This window comes from Neopsephotus bourkii, unplaced genomic scaffold, assembly GCF_033783945.1.
Source record: "Neopsephotus bourkii isolate Nb327-2 ecotype Australia unplaced genomic scaffold, CSIRO-AGI_Nbou_v1 NB_1740, whole genome shotgun sequence".
NCBI classification, from domain to species: Eukaryota; Metazoa; Chordata; class Aves; order Psittaciformes; family Psittacidae; genus Neopsephotus; species Neopsephotus bourkii.
This window is the reverse complement of record NW_026902214.1, coordinates 723,612-746,267: the sequence shown is the minus strand read 5'-3', so window position 1 is coordinate 746,267 and position 22,656 is coordinate 723,612. Positions and strand designations below refer to the sequence as shown.

At 39.5% G+C, this 22,656-nt stretch overlaps 1 protein-coding gene across 3 annotated transcripts in view; it reads left to right on the top strand.

Moving 5' to 3' along the window:
- The first annotated feature begins 698 nt into the window (after window positions 1-698).
- SCAMP1 (secretory carrier membrane protein 1) overlaps window positions 699-22,656 on the top strand; it is a 73,465-nt gene continuing 51,507 nt past the window's right edge. For all 3 annotated transcript variants that reach the window (XM_061376808.1, XM_061376809.1, XM_061376807.1), the window contains exon 1: window positions 699-708. The gene's annotated coding sequence lies outside the window, so the exon portion shown is untranslated. The remainder of the gene's footprint in view (window positions 709-22,656) is intronic.

The window sequence follows — 22,656 nt, the reverse complement described above, 5'->3', positions numbered from 1 at the left end:
CCAGTGTGGCCAGAGTACCATATATACGATTTAGACAATTTTAGAATAAGTCGATTCCAGAAAGAACCTGTGTTTCCTCATCTGATCCCTTTTATACACCAGGTGTCCTGGGTTTAGCAGTAGCAGCCGGTTTTTCTCCTTAGTAGCTGGTGCAGCACTGTGTTTTGACTTTCAGCCTGGGAATAGGGCTGATAACAACTATTGTTTTTAGTGGTTGCTAAGTAATGTTTACTCTGACCAAGGACTTTGTGAGCCTCATGCTCTGCCAGGGAGGAGGGGGAGCTGTGAGGAAGCAGAGACAGGACACCTGACCCAAACTGACCAAAGAGGTATTTCATGCCACAGCATGTCATGCCCAGGGAGGTAACTGGGAGTGACCCAGAAGGGCACTCTCTCTTCTTGGTCGGGCTCGTTTCGATAAGTGGTATCATATTCTCTTTCCTTGTTATTTCCCTTATTATTATTACTGGTGGTAGCAGTAGTGGTTTGTGTTGCACCTTAGTTACTTCGTTACTTAGTTCTTTCAATTCTCCTCCTCATCCCTCTGGGAGCCGGGGGTGGGGGGGGGGGGGTGGGGGGTGGAAGGAAAGAAAGAGGCGGGGGGGAGTAGAAACTGTGTGGCTCACTGGGTTTAAACCAGGACAGTTCTTTTTGGCGCCCAACATAGGGCACAAGGGGTTGAGATAAGGACAGATCTGACCGGAGTGTGTTTAATCGTATTTGTGATAAGCATTCATTGCTTTAGATTAATAGTCACTCATCTCAATGCTGATTCACTGGCTCTCAAGGGGGGGGGGGGGGGGGGGACACGTAGAAACTGTGTGGCTGACTGGGTTTAATCCACGACACCAAGTCATAGAATATGCATAGACTGCTATTTCAAACAAAAAGTATTCTGTACTGTGACTGTGATTTTCAGTTGTGTTTCTTGGAGGATGAAGCTCATTGCTGCTCTTCTAGGACTGCCATTCTGCAATTCAGTTCTGCCAAATTGTGCCTAAGCATAATTTAGTCCTACTTAAAAATGGCAAAATTTGAATCCCATTGTCCAAGCTTTTACAACCAACTGTACACAGTTTGATAAGTGGCAGGATCCCATTTAGGCTGTTGCCTCAAAGGAGAAATAGGAGGATATTTGTGCTTTTCTTACTCAATTGAATAATTCTGTGGCATCTGTAAAGAAAGAGGCTAAACACACACACATACATACACACAAACACACTGCTTTCACAACTAGTTCTACTTTATTCACTCAAGCATGGTAATATATAGCCTACAGATATGGGTCCAAGCCATGAAGCCAAACAGCAACTACATCATTCCCAGTGACTGTTTCCAGTCACTGTAAATTCCATTCTATAAACAATCACTCCCCAGGCTGCTTCCGAGGACGACCTTGCACTCAAACACTCCCTGGCTTACTCAAGACCCAGGTGCACTATCACCAATTCTTCTTCTTTAATTATCCACATAGTGGGAACAGGATGGCTTGCAGTTCCCACATCTCCCCCTTTTTTGTTTTGCACGGTACTTCAGCTTCTGTTCTTCACAAGTTAGCAACAAGTCTCTAGATGACATGGAGGAAAAACAAAGCAAAGGGGTGATGTCCAGGCTCCAAAGACAAGATCTCACCAATGTGTTGGCCAGACGTACCGGGAGCCTTGGGAACCTAGAGATAGATGCTGTTACTTCCAAAAACACAGTCCTTGGCTTTCCTTATCCTTTTCTCTGCTTCAAGTGTCTTAAATCACACAAGAGCAGTTTCTTGACATTAGCATTTGAAGCTGAAAGTTGAAATACAATAGTTACCTATGATATTATTATTACTTATAATAGTTACTCATGCTAACTTTTGGCTTTTTTTTACTGTGAGAGTGATGAAATCTGCTTTAGGTGACTCTGCTTGAGCAGGGGATTTGGACTTGGCCTACCCTTCCCTTCTGGATGGCCCTCTTATAACAGAGGAGGCCATCCCTCACATTAAGATCTGGCATGGCATGTGTCCCCACTGCTCAATGCCTGCTGGGTTGCATCCAGCAGTGGAGCTAAAGGTTCTTCTTGGTGGCAAACACAGAAGTCAACCAAGTCTTGCCCTCAACTATGGTAGGAGGCATTTGGCCAGCCTCAGTCCTTGCAGCTCATTGTCAAAGCAGAGTTTCACCTTCCTCATCCAGTAACAAGTCCGCTATCACGGCAAAGCACACACAGATTTACATTAACAGAATAACTACTACAGGATACAGCAGTGCTTTGAAGATGCTCATGGCAGTGAAGGCCCAGACAAAGAAACTTCCTGACAGTGGAGTTCTCCCACCCTCTTAACACGCTACCATCATGATGTACAGTTATTAGGATTTTTCAAGCTTCTGCCTTAGCATTTTCTAGCAGCTGCTGCAAATTTTCATGCTCTAACATCTCTTTTACAAGTGACAAACCCATACCAATAAGGGTTGGAGTTATACTAGAATACATGGTGTAGTTTCTTATTAGCAACTGGCTAATAAATACAGGTGGTTTATACACAAAATCACAGCCTCTAATAAAAGCTACATTGCTAGCACACATATTCGAGTCATTAAACAGTCTGGTTATAGAGACTTTTCAGCTGCCCCCAAGTGATGTTTTATAAATCATGCCTTTTTCTCTTCCTCTGTCTCATTCTGTTCAGGGTCTTCATGGTCAGCTCCTGCCTCTGAGAGATTGGGCTCTTCAACTTGTCTGTCCAGCTCATGGTCTTGCTTGACAAACTTTACAGGCAGCCACCATAGACCTGTAGGTAGGAGGACACAAGCATACCCCTTCTCCCAGGTTATCAGTTCCACTGGCCCTTCCTATTTCTGCGGGCCCAAAGGATCATGGTACCACGCTTTAGCACATTCAGAAGGTGTACTATCAGAGCTAAAATATTGTTGTACTGCAGTGACAGGAGTATTCATAGAAGATTGAGTGCAATTCAAAAAATTCAATGTGTAGATGACATTGTCTAATTGTTCTTGAGGGACCATATTCCCCCATGTTTTTGTAGCATGGATTTCAGAACATGTATGAGTTCGTTCCACAATCCCTTGGCCTGTAGGGGAGTGGGAAATACCAGTGACATGTGTGACACCCCACTGCTGTAAAAATTGTGATAATGCTAATAAATTATACGCAAGGCTGTTATCCGTTTTCAAGTGGAAAGGAACTCCTAAAGTAGCAAATGCATGCATTAAATGTCAGGTAACATCACAGGCCTTCTTTACTTTATGGGCAGAAGCTCAAATCATATGTGAAAATGTGTCAAAAGACACATGCACATTTTCAAGGGCACCAAAGGAAGCGATGTATGTAACATCTGTTTGCCAAATCTCATTTGCCTTTAAGCCATAAGGATTTACACCCATGGCAAATGAAGACTCAACTGTTGACTGACAGTCAGGGCAAGACCTGACAATTTGCTTTGCTTGAGAAGAAGACAGGTTAAAGTGTTTCTTTAAAGCAGAGGCATTCTGATGAAAAAAGGAATGTGAAGCGGCTGCAGAAGTAAAAACTGCACAGTGTTAACAAAGAGTCTGCTATGTCATTACCTACAGCTAAAGGGTCAGGCAGCTTGGAATGCGATCTAGTATGTCCAATAAAAACAGAATAATTCCTAGTTTTCAAACAATGTTTTAGCTTCAGCAAAATGTCAAAAAGTGCACAATTATTGATTTCTTTTAACACACTAAAAAAAAGGCATGGTAACAATCGAACAACATATTCTGAGTCACAGACAATATTTAAGGATTCTGCAGGGAACAACTGTAGCCCATGTAAGACTGCAGCAATTCCAACAAGCTGCATGGAGGCATCCACATGTAGAACAGAGGATTGCCAGGAATCATTTTCAAACCAAACAACGGTGGCTTTGCCAGTTTCTCCAGAGCCATCAACAAAAATGGTTTTAGCATCCTGAATGGATTGTGTTTGAACTACAAATCGCTCTTGTAGATCAAAATCTGACAAAGCCTTTATCAGTTTACATTTCGGAGTACCATAAAAATTTTTTTTCTATTAAGTCTGATAGCACTATTTGGAAAGACACAGACTGAGCAAAAAGGAACTGAAAGTCCGTTACAGTTAATGGTAAATACAATTATGCAGGGTCATTGCCGGGTAAATGTTGAACCCTCTTATGGCCTTTGGAGATTAAGTCAACAGTCACATCTAATGGTTCCGTCACGGTCTTTCTCTGTGTATGAGGTAAAAAAACCCATTCCAAAAAGTAACCAGAGTTACTGTTGATTTGACATATAACTCCTAATGGCCTTCATTGCATATTAACAACGACCAGAGAAATCCACAAGTGTAAATGCACTCTGTCTGCAGTGTCTCAGTTTTTTGAGACACTATATTCAAAGCATCAGTGGCTTTAGGGGTAAGCTGACGAGGAGAATTCAAGTCTGAGTCCCCTTGTAATAAAGAGTGGATCAGTGTCGGCATTAGTAATACACAACATACGACGCACCCAATTAATAGTACCTAAGAGCTTCTGTAAATCATTCAAATTTTTTCTTTTGTTTGCCAGTTTTAACTTCTGAGGCCTTACTCTTCTTTCAGGTAGCACCCACCCCAAATGTTTCCAGGGTGGCATTCTTTGTATGTTTCCTGGGCAATTTGTAGTCCAAAACAACATAAATTTTCTGTTAAATGATTATCAGTTGTTTCTAAATATTGTTCCATTTCTGCACAGACCAAAAGGTCATCCATGTAATGATAAATTATTAGTTCAGGAAATGCTCTCCTAGTTGGTGATATAGCTGCGGAAACTACTAGCTGACAGATTACTGGGCTGTCCATCATTCCTTGTGGTAAAACAGTCCATTGATATCTTTGCATGGGAGCAGCACAGTTGACTTAAGGCACAGAAAAAGCAAAATGATCACAATCTGCAGGATGCAAAGGAATTATAAAAAAACAATCCTTCAATAATGCAAAGAAACCAGTCAGCTGGAATCATAGGAGGATTAGGCAAACCTGATTATAAAGCCCCTATGGATTGTGTTAAATTATTAATTGCAGAAGTCACCAATTGCAAAAGTCACCATTTCCCTGATTTCCTTGGGATTACAAAAATGCCTGTCTTCCAGGAACAATATGTCCTGCTATCAGTTGCTCTTCAACCAATAAATGTGCTTGCTTCAGTGTTTCCTCTTTTAAAGGTCACTGATAAACCCAAACTGTTTTTTTCTGTTAACCATGAAAGTTTAGCAGGGGCTTCAGACCAGCAACTGTTAGGATAAATTTGCCCCATCTGTGGTAAGTAACAAATTCCATTGTGTTTGCAAATCTCACCCCCACAGATTCATAGAAACTGGCAGTATATATGGTTGAAAATCAGCTACTGCACCATCTGGTGCAACAGCTCTGAGGACTCCAGTACTTTTAAAAGGAGACTGTATACCTCCTATTCTGGCTACTGCTACTAAAGTCTTTTGAAAAGGCCAATTAATGTGCCACTGAGATTGCAAAATAATCGAAACATCTGCCCCAAGGTCTGTTAATCCACTAAGGACTCTATTCTCTATTTGCAAATTCAATAAAGATTGTTTCTGAGTAATCTCCTGGGTCCAGTAAACCTCAGCTTTCCCAGAGCTTCCAAATCCAGAGGTATTTCTTGTGTTAATTTCTACTTTTGGCACCCAGTATGAAATCAAAACGAGTTGTGCTAATTTTTGACCTTTGGGAATTTTACAACTGCCGTTTAAGGCAGATGCTAAAATTTTCATTTCTTCTGTGTAATCTGAATCTATTACCTCTGGATGAATTTTTACTTCTTGGAGAACTGTACTTGAGCATACTAACAAAAGACCCATAAGTCCATTTGGTAAAGGTCCCCAAACATTGGTAGTTGTAGCTTTAACAGTGGAGCAATCTAATTTGATGTTGGTGCTTGTTGCCAAATCCAACCCAGTGCTGCCTGTTGTGGCAGCTGCAAGATCGGAGATGGAGCGTTTGCTGCAAAAACACTGGTGTTTTGAGGGGCACTGGGTTTTGCCATGCCCCCCTGGAGTTTCCCAACAAAGGATTTCCATTCCCATCAAATTTAGATTTACACTGATTGCTCCAGTGACATCCTTTCTTGCATCTGGGACAGAGTGGAGACAGCTTTTTTTCTCTCTGCTTTTGTTTCTTTTGGGGACACATTTTAGTAATATGTTCATCCTGTCCACAACTGAAACATTTTTGCTGACACATATTAAGTTTCAATAATGTGGCAGCCAATACAGAAGCCTGATGAGCCTCCGTACCGATGCCCTGACATGTTTTAATGAACTCACCTTTAACAGGCGAATGGCAGTACCAGCAATTCACAGTATCACAGTATCACAGTAGGTTAGAGATTGGAAGGGACCTCAAAAGATCATCTAGTCCAATCCCCCTGCCGGAGCAGGAACACCTAGATAAGGTTACACAGGAACGTGTCCAGGCGGGTTTTGAATGTCTCCAAAGAAGGAGATTCCACAACCTCCCTGGGCAGCCTGTTCCAGTGTTCCGTCACCCTCACTGAGAAGAAGTTTCTTCTCAGGTTTAAGTGGAACCTCTTGTGCTCCAATTTGTACCCATTACCCCTTGTCCTTTCATTGTTTGCCACTGAGAAGAGCCTGGCTCCATCCTCGTGACACTCCCCCTTGATATATTTATATACACTAATAAGGTCACCCCTTAATCTCCTCTTCTCCAAACTATAGAGACCCAGCTCCCTCAGTCTTTCCTCATAAGGGAGATGCTCCACTCCCTTAATCATCTTAGTTGCCCTGCGCTGGACTCTCTGCAATTCCCCTTTGGATTGCACGGACACTGCAGTGTTGAACAGTTTAGTGCCTCACATGGAGCACCATTTGTGACATCTGTAAAGAAAGAGGCTAAACACACACACACACACACACACACACACACTGCTTTCACAACTAGTTCTACTTTATTCACTCAAGCATGGTAATATGTGGCATACAGATACTGGTCTGAGCCATGAAGCCGAACAGTGAGTGCATTACTCCCAGTGACTGTTTCCAGTCACTATAAATTCCATTCTATAAACAATCACTCCCCAGGCTGCTTCCGATGACGATCTTGCACTCGAACACTCCCTGGCTTACTCAAGACCCAGGTGCACTATCACCAATTCTTCTTTAATTATCCACATAGCGGGAACAGGATGGCGTATAGTTCTCACAAATTCTGTTGTGCAGATTCCATGGCAAATCATTTCTTTGTTCCTTATTCTAATTTCTCTTTTCTTTCTCAAATTACCAGAGATACTGTATTCATTTGCTTCATATGAATGCATGTAATAACAATGATTAATCTTTGTGAACAAAAGCTAGCTTTGGAAAAATATTTTTCTATTTAATAAGGAGAATATTGCTACTTCTACCACCCTTAATATCTCCCTAATGCAAATACTGAAAAACAGTAGGCACTATATAATTTATACATTAAAAATACATGAATGCTTTCACTGATTAGGCTTGTATTTGAATAGGAATAGACTATGCAAACAGATATTCTTTACGCAGCCTGGCTAAACTTTTGGAAATACACTGCTCATTTGAAGAAATCCTCTGGAAAGATACTCAGTGCACAGATGTGTGTGCCAAGTGGTAATGCTTTTAGAAACACTTTTGCAACAAATCAGGCAACTACCAAATAGAAAATATTAAAAATAAAAGCTATTCCTGAGACAGCAGTCATTTTGCATTTACTGGTTATGAAACAAGTCTTAGCACAGCAAAAGGACACAAAAATTGAAGAAACATATTCATAAAATTCAAGGCAGATTTGCAGATTTTGTTGCTATCCCAGAGGATTTGTAAACTCGTCTAGAACAAGGCTAGCAATCATCACCTAGCAATTATTTCGTATTAGGAAGAATGGCAGAGAAAGCAAAGGTATCATTGACACTTACGATGGAACAAAAACACAAGGAGTAGGGTTTATTGCTGTAGACCAAAGAATTTTATTCTAAAATAGACACCTGTGCTTGACACTCTGTATTTCTATGCTGTTGGGGTTTTTTTTGCTATTAACTATAAACAGTGTCCTCGATAAGCAAATCAGATGTGGAGGGACACATCGTGAAAGACAGGTTCGTTTAGTAAAATGAATCCCATCCAAGAAGAAATTGAAAATCTGGGCAAGGTTTTGGAGCTGTAAGGCAAGTTTCTGCTCATGATACATCTTTGACCATATGTCTGAAGACTTGTTGGAATATGCAAGTCATTGTAGATTTCAGGGACCTTTCAAACACGAGGAAGAAAGGCATGTCAATTTACTGGAAAGCATTCTAGTCCCATGACCAAGGGAAACCATAGAACAGAGAAGGCAAATAATTTATTATAGAACAAGTATGAAAATAGTAAGTTCTGTGAAGCCCTAGTCTCTGTTCCAAGCAGACAGTTAAAAGAATTAGTAGCATTTATGGAACTATAATATTCAGTTCTGCTATCATTATAAAAAAAATATTAACAAGAAAGAGTACGAAAGAGACTAAAAAAATCTTTTGAAAAAAAATATTTCACAACTTGAAAAAAAATCTTACAGAAACTTGTAACTTCTGTTTGACTGGTTCATCACAAGAAAGGTGAAAGATGACTGTATTAGGATATACTTGTATCTCATGGCATAGAATACAGGTTAACAAAGAATGAAGTGATAGAAGGTAAGTGCAATAGAAATTATTTGAAATGAAAGCTACAAAAATACAAAATAAGCTGCTTATCCATAAGAGATAAAGTCACTGAAAAAAAACAAAACAAACATATTCACATGTGTACTAAATGTTTATTTCCTTCAACAGACTCCACTTGTTTGGCTCAAACATGGATTGACAAAGTTTCACAGGCCATATTACATGGAAGATTAAATCAATGAACTCATAATTATGCCTGACCTTTGACAGCTGTGATTCTGTGATTTTCAGGTTTCAGAAACCACACATTTAGTAAAGTGACAGAAGAATCTGAAGAAACCATCATATGCTTTTTGTCCTATTCTCCCTTGTTCTTCATCCCCAAACCAACACTTCAAAATAAAATTAATCTGAAAGTGACTTAAATCTCAAACTGAACATGGACCTTGTAGACCTATAGCAAGATAAGTAAAGCAGATGTATAATACAAATCATTATTACAATAACCTAATATTTTATTAATGTACTAACCAAGTAAATACCTTTGACCTTCATAACACTAACAGTTACCTTATCCTCAGATTTTTGAGTAGTTACCACTGTCCTCTCCCTCCCCTCCAGTATTGTCAGCTACTGCATGTAAAAGACTCAACCCTAGTCCTGGAAAGTAGTTACTGTATGGTCTGCCTGAGCAATTAATGTGGGTGGCTAATATGTAATAATGAAGATAATGAAAGGCAATTTAGTAAGCTGATGAATGTGATGGACAACTACTTCACTGCACAGAAGAAATTTAATTCACTACTGAAGTGTGATTATTTAATGCTTGTCTGTTCAATGGGCATCTATTTAATAGAGATGTTATTAAGGCTAAATTACAGCAAAGCTGTGGGACATCTCCATCTAAACAAGACAGACAAGCCAAAATGAGTGATGAGATACTCATTTTAGTGATTTTCAGTTTAGCCATTTATAGTAATTACTATTCGATGCTGTATCTTTCATTGTTTCATTTTCATTTCATGTTCAGGAGCCACCTGATTTGTACCAGGTTGTGTTGTTCTAAGTACATAAGTAATATACAGAAACATAGAACTTTCTAAAGTGTTATTTAGTTGAAGAAGCTTGTCCTGGGTTCAGCAGCACCAGTCATTTTTTCTCCTTCTTAGTAGCCTGTGCAGTGCTGTGTTTTTTGACTTTCAGTCTGGGAACAGCACCGGTAACACTGATGTTTTTAGTTGTTGCTCAAATGTTTAATCTGACCGAGGACTTTCTGAGTCTCATGCTCTGCCAGGGAGGAGGGGAAGCCGTGAAGAAGCAGAGACAGGACACCTGACCCAAACTAGCCAAAGAAGTATTCCATACCACAGCAGGTCATGCCCAGGAGGTAACTGGGAGTTACCTGGAAGGGCTAGTTCACTGCGGGGCTGGGCTAGGTATCAGTTGGTGAGTGGTACTGTATTCTCTTCCCTTGTTATTTCCCTTATCATTATTATCATTGGTGGTAGCAGCAGTTGTTTGTGTTATACCTGAGTTACTGGACTGTTACTGGACCCGTGGGAGTTAACATTCTTTCAGTTCTCCTTCCCATCCCTCAGGGAGCAGGGGGAAGAAAAGGGGGTGAGGGGTAGACTGTGTGGTTCTGATTTACGGCCTGGGCTTAAACATCGACAAAGTGATATGAAAATAGGATGAGCTATGAAGCAACAGAAATTAGAATTTAATATGAACTAAAATAACCTCAACTCCTAGGTGAAAATGGTGATCTGGGAATATCAACTTCAAGTTTTCAGTCTCTCATGGTTGTAACAGAAAAGCTTTAGACTGTAATAAAAGTGTTACCTGCAACATGCAAAATTAGAATAGATGTTAAAACCCCTTTTCTGTTATTATTTAAAGCTGATTGGTTTTAAGGCAAACTTTTGCTCTGGAGCAGAGAGGAGTTAAATATTAACATAAATAATAACCCACAGTAATACAGATCTTAACTACTAAACTTTTATCAAACCAATACCCAATTCACTGAAAGTCTTAAAAACATGGACCAAAGAATTCTCAGGGAGAGACAATTCCTCTAAAGCACTCTTATGCTTCATATTTTTAGTAGCCCCCGAAAATGCCAATAATATACTTTAATGATTCCAAAGACTTTCACTGTCAAGCAGCAGTAGAAGTTAAATGAAACATGTACAAACATTTCTGCACTATCTGGATAGTAAAACAAAATTGAAACTCTTTCCTACTTTTCTATTTTTATATCAACATTTCAGTATATAGGGGCATTCTCACATATTCTGTTATTTTCAGAAGTTATTCTGCACTAACATAGATGAGGATACAATCCAAAAACAGGCTTTTCAAATTTTTAAAGGGGATACTAAGTTTCTTTTCCTAATACTCTTGAGATTCTTTGTACAGAATCTTCTCTGTTTAGAGCAAGTGGATTGGGAAATTATTTATATTGAATAAAGATTTTTTTATTTCTATAAATAATAAAATTTGTATGTTTATTTTGCTCTTGAAATTTAATTCAACCCCCCAAAATTGTCTTTTATATTCAAGTGTTCACCAGTTTACTTCCTTGTTACATCACAGTGGTATAATAACTTGTATACGACAAAAAGACCACTGATGTTTAAAAAATGGTGTTTTGACAGGTTTGCATTTACACATTTTCTCTTAATGTTTAAATTTGTAAAACAGCATAATTTAAAGTTTATTCTTCATGTATAACATTAAGTTTTTTAATTGGTTAGTGCATTTATTCTCTTAAAATATTAATTCTTTTAGTAATGCTAAGAATTATTTAGTAATACTTAGTAATATTTAAAACATAATGACTACTGATATGACATGTTTTTTAATTTAATTGATGAAGATTTGTCATTGAAAAATACTTGCTTTCTCCACTGTAGAAGAATGGATAACCTAACAAAAAAGGTTATTTACTCATGGGCCATATCATGGTTCTACATTAGATTTTAATGTATGTTGTTGCCTAATCTGCCTTTCTTAAAATGCAGAGAAGTGATCAGCATTGCAATTTCCTTTTCTCTTCTAGATGGCTAAAGGTTCAGACTGAGGGTCTGACTTCTTTTCCTACAGGTACTTTATCACTTCAGCAGTTCTCCTGTCTTAGTTGAGTATTTATACAAATAAAGGATGTTGCAGTTAGGCATAAAGTGTGTAATTCAGCTTTAATAGCTTATGCTGGGGTTATTGTATTTTCACTTATAAACATGTTGTCTTGATCTTTTTTTCCTTTATCAACCAATGTCAGAAGTAGTAGATTAATTTTTTTTTAAAGTGGTCTGGAGGGAATATTGCTGAATACCTAGCTTAATGCTGCACCATTTTAGTGCAGTATTAACGGAATGCTTTAAAAAGTCGAGCTTAATTATTCCAGTCTGTCACTGAAGACAGAGGAGGATTTCATTTTGCAGTGAGCTGACCCTGGCTGGACACCAGGTTCCCACCACAGTTACTCTATCGCTCCCCCATCTCAGCTGGACAGGGTGAGAAAATACGATGAAAGACTCATGATGAGTTGAGATAAGGACAGGAAGACATCACTCACCAACTACTATCATCCACAAAACAGACTTGATTTGGGGAAATTAATTTTATTACCAATCAAATCAGACTATGACAATGACAAATAAAACCAAATCTTAAAACACCTGCCTTCCCACCCCCCCCCCCGCCCTTCTGGGCTCAACTCAGTCACTCCTGATGTTCTCTGCCTTCTCCCTCTCAGTCACTGGGGGATGGGGAATGGAAGTTGCAGTCAGTTTATCACACAGTGTCTTTGCTGCTTCCTCCTCATGCTCCTCTCCTCCAGTGTGGGGTACCTCCATGGGAGAGAGTCCTCCATAAGCTTCTCCAATGTGAGTCCTTCCCATTCCCTTCTTCATGAACTGCTCCAGGGTGTGTTCATTCCATGGGTGCAGTCCTTCAGGAACGGACTGCTCCCTTGTGGATCCCTTCCATGGGTGCAGTCCTTCAGGAACAGACTGCTCCACTGTGGGTCCCTTCCATGGGTGCAGTCCTTCAGGAACAGACTGCTCCGGTATGGGTCCCCCATGGTGTCACCAGTCCTGCAGCAAACCTGCTCCAGCCTGGGCTCTGTTATCCACAGGACCACAAGTCCCACCAGGAGCCTGCACCAGTGTGCGTTTCCTATGGGGTCACAGCCTCCTTTGGGATTCGCCCTGCTCCAGTGTGGGGTCTTCCACAGACTGCATGTGGAGATCTGTTCCTCAATGGAGCTCCACATGCTGCAGGGGCACAGCCTACCTCACCATGGTCTGCATCACAGGCTGCAGGGGAATCTCTGCACCTGGACCACCACTTTCCACCCATTTTCACTGACCCTAGTGTCTGTACACTTGCTATTCTCATATATTGTCTCTCCTTGGTCCCAGCTGCTGTGGTGCAGCTGTTTTTTCTCCTTCTCATATAGGTTATCCCAGAGGTACTACCACTATCATTGATGGGCTGAGCCTTGGCCAGTGGCAGGTCCACCCTGGAGCTGGCTGGCACTGGCTCTGTCGGACATAGGGGAAGCTTCTAGCAGCTTCTCACAGAAGCCACTCCTTTAGCTCTCCTGCTACCAGTACTTTGCCATGCAAAAAAAAGTACAGAGGTCAGACCTCTAAAGCATGCCAGATGTTGTAGAATGAGCTATGTAAGAACTGAGATGTTTAGGTGTGTTCCTCAGAAAAGATGTCCTTTAACCGATTACTCTCATCTGTCCATTTCAGCATGAATTGGCTTTTTATTATTATTATAGAGTGCCTTTCTTCCTTCCTGACAAGTAGAAAAAAGTTTTATTACTCAGACCATGAAAAAAGTACTCCATACAGTAATTCTGCTTCAAAAAATAATAAGTTACAGGCAACATATGGTTTCGTTTACACAAAACATTACCTGATACAGTGGAGAAAGTCTCAGTAATTCTTTATTTCTTCCTAATATTTATAACATCTCTGAAAACTTTGTTTCACTGTGTTCTTTATTTATTGATAACTCCCTATTCAAATTAGGAAAATGGTAACTTTTTCAGTTGGCTGTTTTGAAATGCGTTTGATCTTGGACTTACAAAAGGTAGCCAGAACTCTTTTCCAATTAATATTGCCTTGCTCATTAGGCTTAGAAATGGGTTTGACCTCTTTTTGCCAACCCTTCACAATCTTCTGTCAACATTTTAAAATAATCTGAAAATGGGACAACTTTCCAAACAAAGCCTCATGGGAACAAAAGCTTACTTGTGAGAATCACGCTGATGAGAAGTCAGGCTGAGAAAACTATAGAGCTGCCTTCTACACTCACCAGATCACCTTTTCATGAGGTCTTTGCTGCATGGCTATCCAGACTCAGGAGTTTTTGTGGTCAGCACCTGCACATTCTGTAACTTGCCCATAGCTATGGAACAGAAATACAATAGTGAGAGCCATGAGGTCTAGCATCACTGCTAATGATGATCTCTAATGATTTGTCCTCTTAGTATGTCTTCTAGTATGTACTAACAGGCTTTCATTCCACAGATAAAAGGCAGTAAACTTGCAAAGAAACTTTCAAAGAAAAGGTGATGCTAGACACCGTATTTCCAGCTTGGCAGACCAAAGTTTTCTCAGCTAAGTAGAAAGGCCTTTCAAACGTGTAGGTATTCAGTATATACACTTACCTGTACCTGCAACATAATTTCTCTCTTATATGCTTACTCTGTCAGTCAGTACTTACTGGATGTTGTTACAGACCAGAAAAGTATATGAAAGTGTTCCACAACTGATGTACTAGTTCAGCGGCATGTTATTTCTGTTGGCCAGTATGATGGATGTGACAACCAGACTTCCTGATAGAATCAATCACATGTACTGTATTTAATGAATTACATCAATGAAAAATATGAAGGTTTATGTGTTGTTTTGGTTGGTTGGTTGGTTGGTTGGTTGGTTGGTTGGTTGGTTGTTTTTTCTTCACCGTTTTATTCCTAACAGCTTTAGTATTTCCAATATATGATATTCAACTTAGAAGGAACTGGATTCAACTTAGAAGGAATGAAAGCAGGCATTTAGCCAAGAGTGGAGAGATGTTTCTCTTTCTGTATTGTGTTGTGTAAATGTATTTTAAAACTTTCAAAATTTTCTAGCTTGAATTAGATATTAACCAAACAGTTCTTATTGCTTTGAATTGAAATAGTACGGTAATACTTTGGAAAAATTGAAAATTGACACGATACATAAATATAGATCATATGATATTCAAACTATCATTTCTTTCTGTCTCAGACCAGCTGTTTTTAATTTTAGATCTCATGCAAGGATTTCTATATTGATATTATATGATATACATTGTATTTGAAATAGTTATAATATAATATATATGACCTCCTTTGATGGATGAGGAGCAGCTGAGGAAAATTCAAAGGAAAAAAGAGGCTTATAAATGGTGGAAGCAAGGACAGGTGGCCTGGGAAGAATACAGGGATGTTGTCCGGGAAGCTAGGGACCAGGTTAGGAAAGCTAAGGCCCAGTTAGAACTAAACTTGGCTAGGGATATTAAGGATAACAGGAAGGGATTCTATAGGTACGTAGTGAATAAAAGACAGACTAGGGGCAATGTAGGCCCCCTCTGGAAGCTGTCAGGAGAATTGGCTACCCTGGATTTGAAGAAGGCTGAGGTTCTGAATGACTTCTTTGCCTCGATCTTCACTGACAAAGGCTCTGACCACACCACCCAAGTCTTGGAAGGCAGACAGAGGAACTGTGAGAATGAAGACCTTGGGCCCACTGTAGGAGAGGAATTGGTTCAAGACCATCTTAAAAACCTGAACGTGCACAAGTCCATGGGTCCTGATGAAATTCATCTGCGGGTCCTGAAGGGGCTGGCAAATGAAGCTGCTAAGCTGCTGGCCATCATATTTGAAAAATCATGGCAGTCAAGTGAAGTTCCCAATGACTGGGAAAAGGGAAATATAACCCCCATTTTCAAGAAGGGGAAAATGGATGACCCGGGGAATTACAGACCGGTCAGTCTCACCTCTGTGCCTGGCAAAATCTTGGAGCAGATTCTCTGGAAGGCATGCTAAGGCACATGAAAAACAACAAGGTGCTTGGTGACAGCCAGCATGGCTTCACTAAGGGGAAATCCTGCCTGACCAATTTGGTGGCCTTTTATGACGGGGATACAGAACTGATGGACAGGGGTAGAGCAGCTGATGTCATCTACCTGGATTTGTGCAAAGCGTTAGACACTGTCCCACACGACATCCTTGTATCTAAATTGGAGAAACATCAAATTGATAGGTGGACCACTCCATAGATAAAGAACTGGCTGGATGGCTGCACACAAAGAGTTGTGGTCAGTGGCTCGATGTCTGGCTGAAGACCAGTAACAAGTGGTGTCCCTCAGGGATCGGTGTTGGGACCGGTCTTGTTAAACATCTTTGTCATTGACATGGACAGTGGGATTGAGTGCGCCCTCAGCAAGTTTGCCGATGACACCAAGCTGTGTGGTTCGGTTGATAACCTGGAGGGAAGGAAAGCCATCCAGAGGGATCCTGACACACTTGTGAGGTGGGCTGATTCCAACCTCATGAAGTTTAACCATGCCAAGTGCAAGGTCCTACACCTGGGTTGGAGCAATCCCAGGCACAGCTACAGCCTGGGCAGAGAAGAGATTCAGAGCAGCCCTGTGGACTTGGGGGTGTTGGTCAGTGAGAAACTGAACATGAGCCGGCTGCAGTGTGCGCTTGCAGCCCAGAAAGCCAACCATATCCTGGGCTGCATCAAAAGGAGTGTGACCAGCAGGTCGAAGGAGGTGATCCTGACCCTTTATTCTGCTCTCGTGAGACCTCACCTGGAGTACTGTGTGCAGTTCTGGTGGCCTCAACATAAAAAGGACATGGAACTGTTGGAACAAATCCAGAGGAGGGCCACGAGAATGATCAGGGGACTGGAGCACCTCCTGTATGAAGATCGGCTGAGAAAGTTGTGACTATTCAGCCTGGAGAAGATAAGGCTGCGTGGAGACCTCATAGCAGCCTTCCAGTATCTGAAGGGGGCCTATAGGTATGCTGGGGAGGGCCTCTTCATTAGGGACTGTAGTGATAGGACAAGGGATAATGGGTTAAAACTTAAACAGGGTAAGTTTAGGTTGGATATAAGGAAGAAGCTCTTTACTGTGAGAGTGGTGAGGCACTGGAATGGGTTGCCAGGGAAGCTGTGAATGCTCCATCCCTGGCGGTGTTCAAGGTCTCCTTGGACAAAGCCTTGGGTGACATGGTTTAGTGTGAGGTGTCCCTGCCCATGGCAGGGGGGCTGGAACTAGATGATCTTAAGGTGTTTTCAAACCCTAACTATTCTATGATTCTATAAATAATTTAAATCAGTATATATTCAACTAAGTAGTGACAACAGTATTTGAAATCAGTAGGTAAAAGCACAGGTCACACACAGAACTATAAATTATCTATTTTTTCATGGCTGGAATGTCAAAATAATAATTGTTTCAGATTCACATTTTTAACCTATTTACCTCTAACCTGTGCAAGTGGCACTCTTCAACAGTTTTTCCTGTCTTGGCTTTAAGATCCTTTCAGATAATCAAGAATATTTATCCTGAAGTCTAATATTCTTTAAAGGGAAAAGTGCCTTGCTCTCCTGGCATTCAAGTCTTGCAAATGTATATTCTACAGGGTAAATAACAATATCAGGAAGAATTTAGGGTATATTGCTTACTAAGCTACTGGGTGTAATGAGAGACATGGATTCACAAAATACTCAGTAGGACATAGGGGCTTCCACACATAGCCTCTTAAGTGCCTTGACAGTTCTTCTACTGCAAGCTCGTATCACCCAGGAGATGTCCACGTAACTTGTGTCCTGTAAACAATGAAGTAGGCAGGACTGAAGCTGTAGTGGAATGGATGCTTCAGCCAACGTTAGCTACTGGGTTGTGCTGCTGTGGAGGAAAGTAGTCTTGGTGTCCAGGGCACCCCCCTTCTGTTATACAAAATTTCCCTCATATAGCTGGTGGGTGCTATGAGGTCAGAAGACAACTAGTAAGGGTGACAAAAGGATGATACTACCTAACGGGAAGAAGTGCAGGGAAGGCTATGTGTCTTCTCTGTAGTTTTCTGATAGATGTGTTTGGATTAGAATGCATAGGATCCTGATTTAGTCAATTTAGAGCCAATACCACGTTATCTTTACTGGAGAACTAGGAGAAGTTATGCAGACAGCTTTTCTTTGGCTTTGAGATTAGCAATAGCTTTGAAGTCATTTACTGAAGAATGAACTCCAAAGCTTTCTCTATAATTGTGGGCATTCATAATGCTCCCTTTATAAATGTGCTGGTGCCTAATAATGTAGTTTAGCTAATGTTGCAGGCTGTCCCTCATTTGGGGGCCTAATATGGTCTCTCAGACCTTCCCTGACCTCTCAGAATTCATCCAGCCTTAGGCTTCTGCTCCAAGAGACACAGGAATTAACATAATTCAACGGTATTTTTCAAATATATCCCTGCAGAGACTAGAGGCCTGGAAGCCAGCATACTATAATCTGGAAATGCCTGTCTTGACATGTAACAAAAGAGAAGAAATAGAGGACAAACAAGAAATAGAACAATGTCATTCTTAAAAAAAACAGAAGTATCCTAGATCAGGTGGTTAAATTTTTAGATTCTGTCTTTCATTGTAGGTAAATATATGCACTGTGGTCTTGAAGCGCATGAACAGACTTACCAGGCTTCTTCCACTAGACAAACATACCTTTGACATACAAATTAGTTGAAGACTTCTTAGATACAGCTATCTGTAAGCCTTTCTTCCTTAAGGAGTATTTTTAAAGAAACATTTTCTTCTAAATGCTGTCATTCAGATAAAAAATAATATTAACTTCAAGAACTTTAAACTAATTACTAAAAGTAAACTAGCTTTAGAAAAGAAAGAAGGCCTGTATGCAAGAGAAAATGTTTACGTGAGATACAGAACTGTAGAACTGCTAACAGAGAGATCTACAACTTTAACTATGAAGAAGAAAAAAATATTTTAAATTGCCAGGATATCCTCTTTTATTCAGATTACACAAAAAATATTATTGAGTGCTGGGAAACACTTTCAGAAATGAACTTAAAGTAATGACTATTCATTTGTTTGGAGAATAACTTTAAAAAAAAAAACAAACAAGGAAAAACCCAGAAAAAATAACATTATACAGGAAAAAAAGAGACATGGACCTTTCTTATCATACTTATCACTTGTTTTAATTATAAAGCCTTTTAGTACAGTTGAGTGGAAACACAGAAGGAGACGGAGTGATTTACCTACTGGAACCAGAAGTTAGAATTTCATTGTATGCTTATGACTTTATATTCTTCATACAGTACACATAGTAAAGTTGGGAAGGATTATAGGAAATACAGTTGTGGTGGTTTTTTTTTTTTTTTTCAGCAATGAGGATATGAATTAAAATACTGTAAGTCATAGACACAGTGTTGTGGCTTCAAATAGCAAAGGATGACAGATACCTTCTAAAATGTATAGATAAGAAATTTAGACATTTTGGCACTAATGTTCCAAAGTAAGAGGACCTGTTTCAATGAAATATGGAATGGCAATTACTTACTCTGATGTAAATATGAAAATACTATTACCAGTTAAATGACCCAGTGAATTCCAGGGCTTTAGTATAAATTTTTCTTGAAACTCTCTTAATCCACGGAAGAATCTCAAAGAATTCTACAAAAGTAGTTTAAAAACTCTTAAAGGTTAAACTGTAGGTTAGTATGCAAAATAGAACAAGTGAAACAATACTGTGGCAAGACAAACCAGGGCAGTACTTCCACAGAATTCCTTAAGGAAATCTTCAGAAACAGTGATGAAATAGAATTTACTGACCTTGATCCTGTAATGTAGCTCAGCCAAAACCTTCGGTATAAAAATTGTGGCAACCATGAAACAGTTGCTGGAATTTAAAAGCACAGGTGGCAGTATATGGCACTTTGGGCAATTTAAAATTAGCCAATATAAATATAATATGTAGATATATATACACACACACACATTTACATATACAAAGAAAGAGGAAGAGGAGAAAGATGTTTTCACTGAGACAAATTAAAAATTGCACAAGTCTTGAAACAAGGGTATTTATTCTGAGCATTCAACCTTATGAAATATTTATAATAGATGTATTTAAAGACAACTATCTGTGATAGTTGTTTAAAAGCAGTCCTTTCTAAAAAATCTCCTAGTAAGCTGATAAAGTTATTTACCTTATGTAATTTCATACAGAAATCTAAACTTGCAAAGGCAATGGAAATTGTTTTGTAATGTATTATTTCAGGGATATGCTTTTAACGAACAAAAGTCTGAGAATTCATGAAGTTTGGATTGCAGATACGAACCAACAGCAAAAGATTAGAATGAGGCAATGCAGATCACAACTGTTATCTCAAAATTAACTAGGTAGCACAGGTTCAATAGTGTATGTTTCATGGAACATTTTAATCTTTATATAATTAGACAGTACTGTTGTCCCAGATACCAATGAATGTAAAATTACACAGGTCCTACTTTTATATACAGAATGTGATGGAAAAGGGAGAGCTCATATAGAACTACAAAACTGATGTGGAAATGAATTTTGCAACAGCATTCAGGGAAGATAGGAGCAGTGAAGAATGAATTAGTTTGTTACAGTAAATGAGATACGAGATGATGAAAGTCTTGCTGAAGGGTTTTTGCTGTTGGGGTGGATAAGAAAGGGGACCACTGTGACTGCATATTGCTAACATTTTTACTTCACTTTATGTTTCACTGCAAATGCTTGGCAGAACCTAGCTTATCTTTTGGATAAAACACGTAGGTGAAACTACGTTGCTTTTTAACATTTCTCAGATAGTTACTGAGCGGATGGAGTGCTTATTCTTGTGTTGCCCTTTTTACATAAATGTTCATCTGAATTAAGTACCAGATATGTTATTTTGCTGACTGCACTTTCTCAGAATTTCTACAGTGCTTCGAGAGATGCCCTTTTACAAAAATAGGAACAGTATTGTCTAGTTGCTAAGGATTTCTCTAATGTTATATGTATCTCACAGCACCCGTATGGGCAGGAAGCAGAAAGTACACAATGTTACTATGAACATTGCAAACTGAAGGAAAAAGTTTTACAATGCAATGTTTTACAATGCACTTTTGAATAGAAATCTTGCAAAATCAGTATTCTTGATTCAAAATTTTGCTCTTTGTGTTCTGTATCACATTTGGGTTATATATTATTCAAATTTTCACTGACATTAAGTATGGATTTTCTTCTGATTGATACAGCAGGAAAAAACTAAGCAATTTGGAGTTACAGTTGTAGTTTGTATCAAAAAATAGAAACTCCTTTGAGTCTAAGAATATACTTCTCTATACATTTTCTAAAATCTAAAAGCATAGAAAAAAATTCCATTCTTTGAGAATGAGAAGCTGGTCTAAGTCTGGAAAGCAGAAAAACAGCAAATATAGAACCTTCTTATTACTATTTCACAGCAGATCCAGACTTGACAGTGGCACTACCAACTGTTTTAAACATCCTGTAGGATAGTACATTTGTATGGTGTGAATGGAAGTCTGCTTCTAAAGGAAACATGATTCTATGATTCTATGATTCTATGAATGGAGTTGCACACCTACCAACATTAGTAAAAAATGTAAGTCTTCCCTTTGCTGTTTTGTGTATGTAACTGGAAGGAGGAGGGGGAATAAAATCTGAGAAAAGTGATGAAGACAGATTTCTTAACATAAGTAGCATTTTACAGACATGTTGGAATAACTGCTTGGACAAAAACTGAAAGAACATTTGCTTATTTACAAAAAACTCACAGGACTACTACATGTGTAAGACTGCTTATTAGCTAGTTCTTCTATAATGTAACATATGCAAGAGCCATTCATCTCTACGAAAGCAAGCAATTACTTTCACAATCTTGTGTTTATGTAGTGAGTCTCATCTTTACTGTTAATGTCCAGGATATAACCACACTTCTTCCCTGGAATCAGGGTGCTAGGAATTCAGCTTTCACCTGCCATTTTTAAACCGTATTTCCTCTCACGCTTTTGAAGAACACCAGCAGGGGTTGTTGCTTGCATATTTAGGTCTTAATTCAATGAAATTTTTCCCCAACAGTACTTTCTGACGGATAACTGCTTTCTCAGATCTCTGCAGAGGTGTTCTACCATGAAAGTTAGACTTTTTGAGGAAAGAAATCAACACACACCTGCTTGACAGATCTAAGGAAATTCAACAAAGATTATTAATTATTAAATATTGTGAAAAACAAACATCAAGGTTGTCTGCTATCATGTTTCCTTTCCTAAAACCTTCCTGAGCCCAAAAGAACTCAAAACACACTGAGACATCTCTCTGTTTTCTCCTTCTCAGAAGGTATTTTGGCAGCTTTAAATGGGCTGCAAATGACCCAGCAAGATCTTGCTGCACTAACAGTAGGACACCAATAGCTTATGCTGGAAGCAAAGATACCAGGCCAGCCAGGGTAGTGCTGGAAGCCTGCGTTAGGCAATGGGATCTCTGGGCTGATCAACTGCTGACATGCCCACGAGTTTTGTCAGTGGTTCTTCCACTCCAGAAGGGATCTTGGTGCTCAGGCAGCATGTAGGGCCCTGCCTGGGGTGCAAAAAGGATGACCCAAAGCAACAGTAATAGGGGGCCCCATTCTCACATAAGTAGAATAAGCCAGAACAGCCATCATTAAAATAACAAGCTCCTCAATGCTTAGCAATCACGATGCAATCATATAATCATTGAGTTTGTTTAACAGGGTGGTACCAAAGTGAGCTTCTTTACACTGATTGGATCATACACCTTCTGGCAACTTCTTTTTTTTTAATTGAGATGAGGTAAAGTGACATCTCATCTACCAAATCAGACACACCTATCAAATGCTAACATAAAGAAATAGAAAAGAGGTTAGTTTTCAAAGCAAATGTGCTTTGA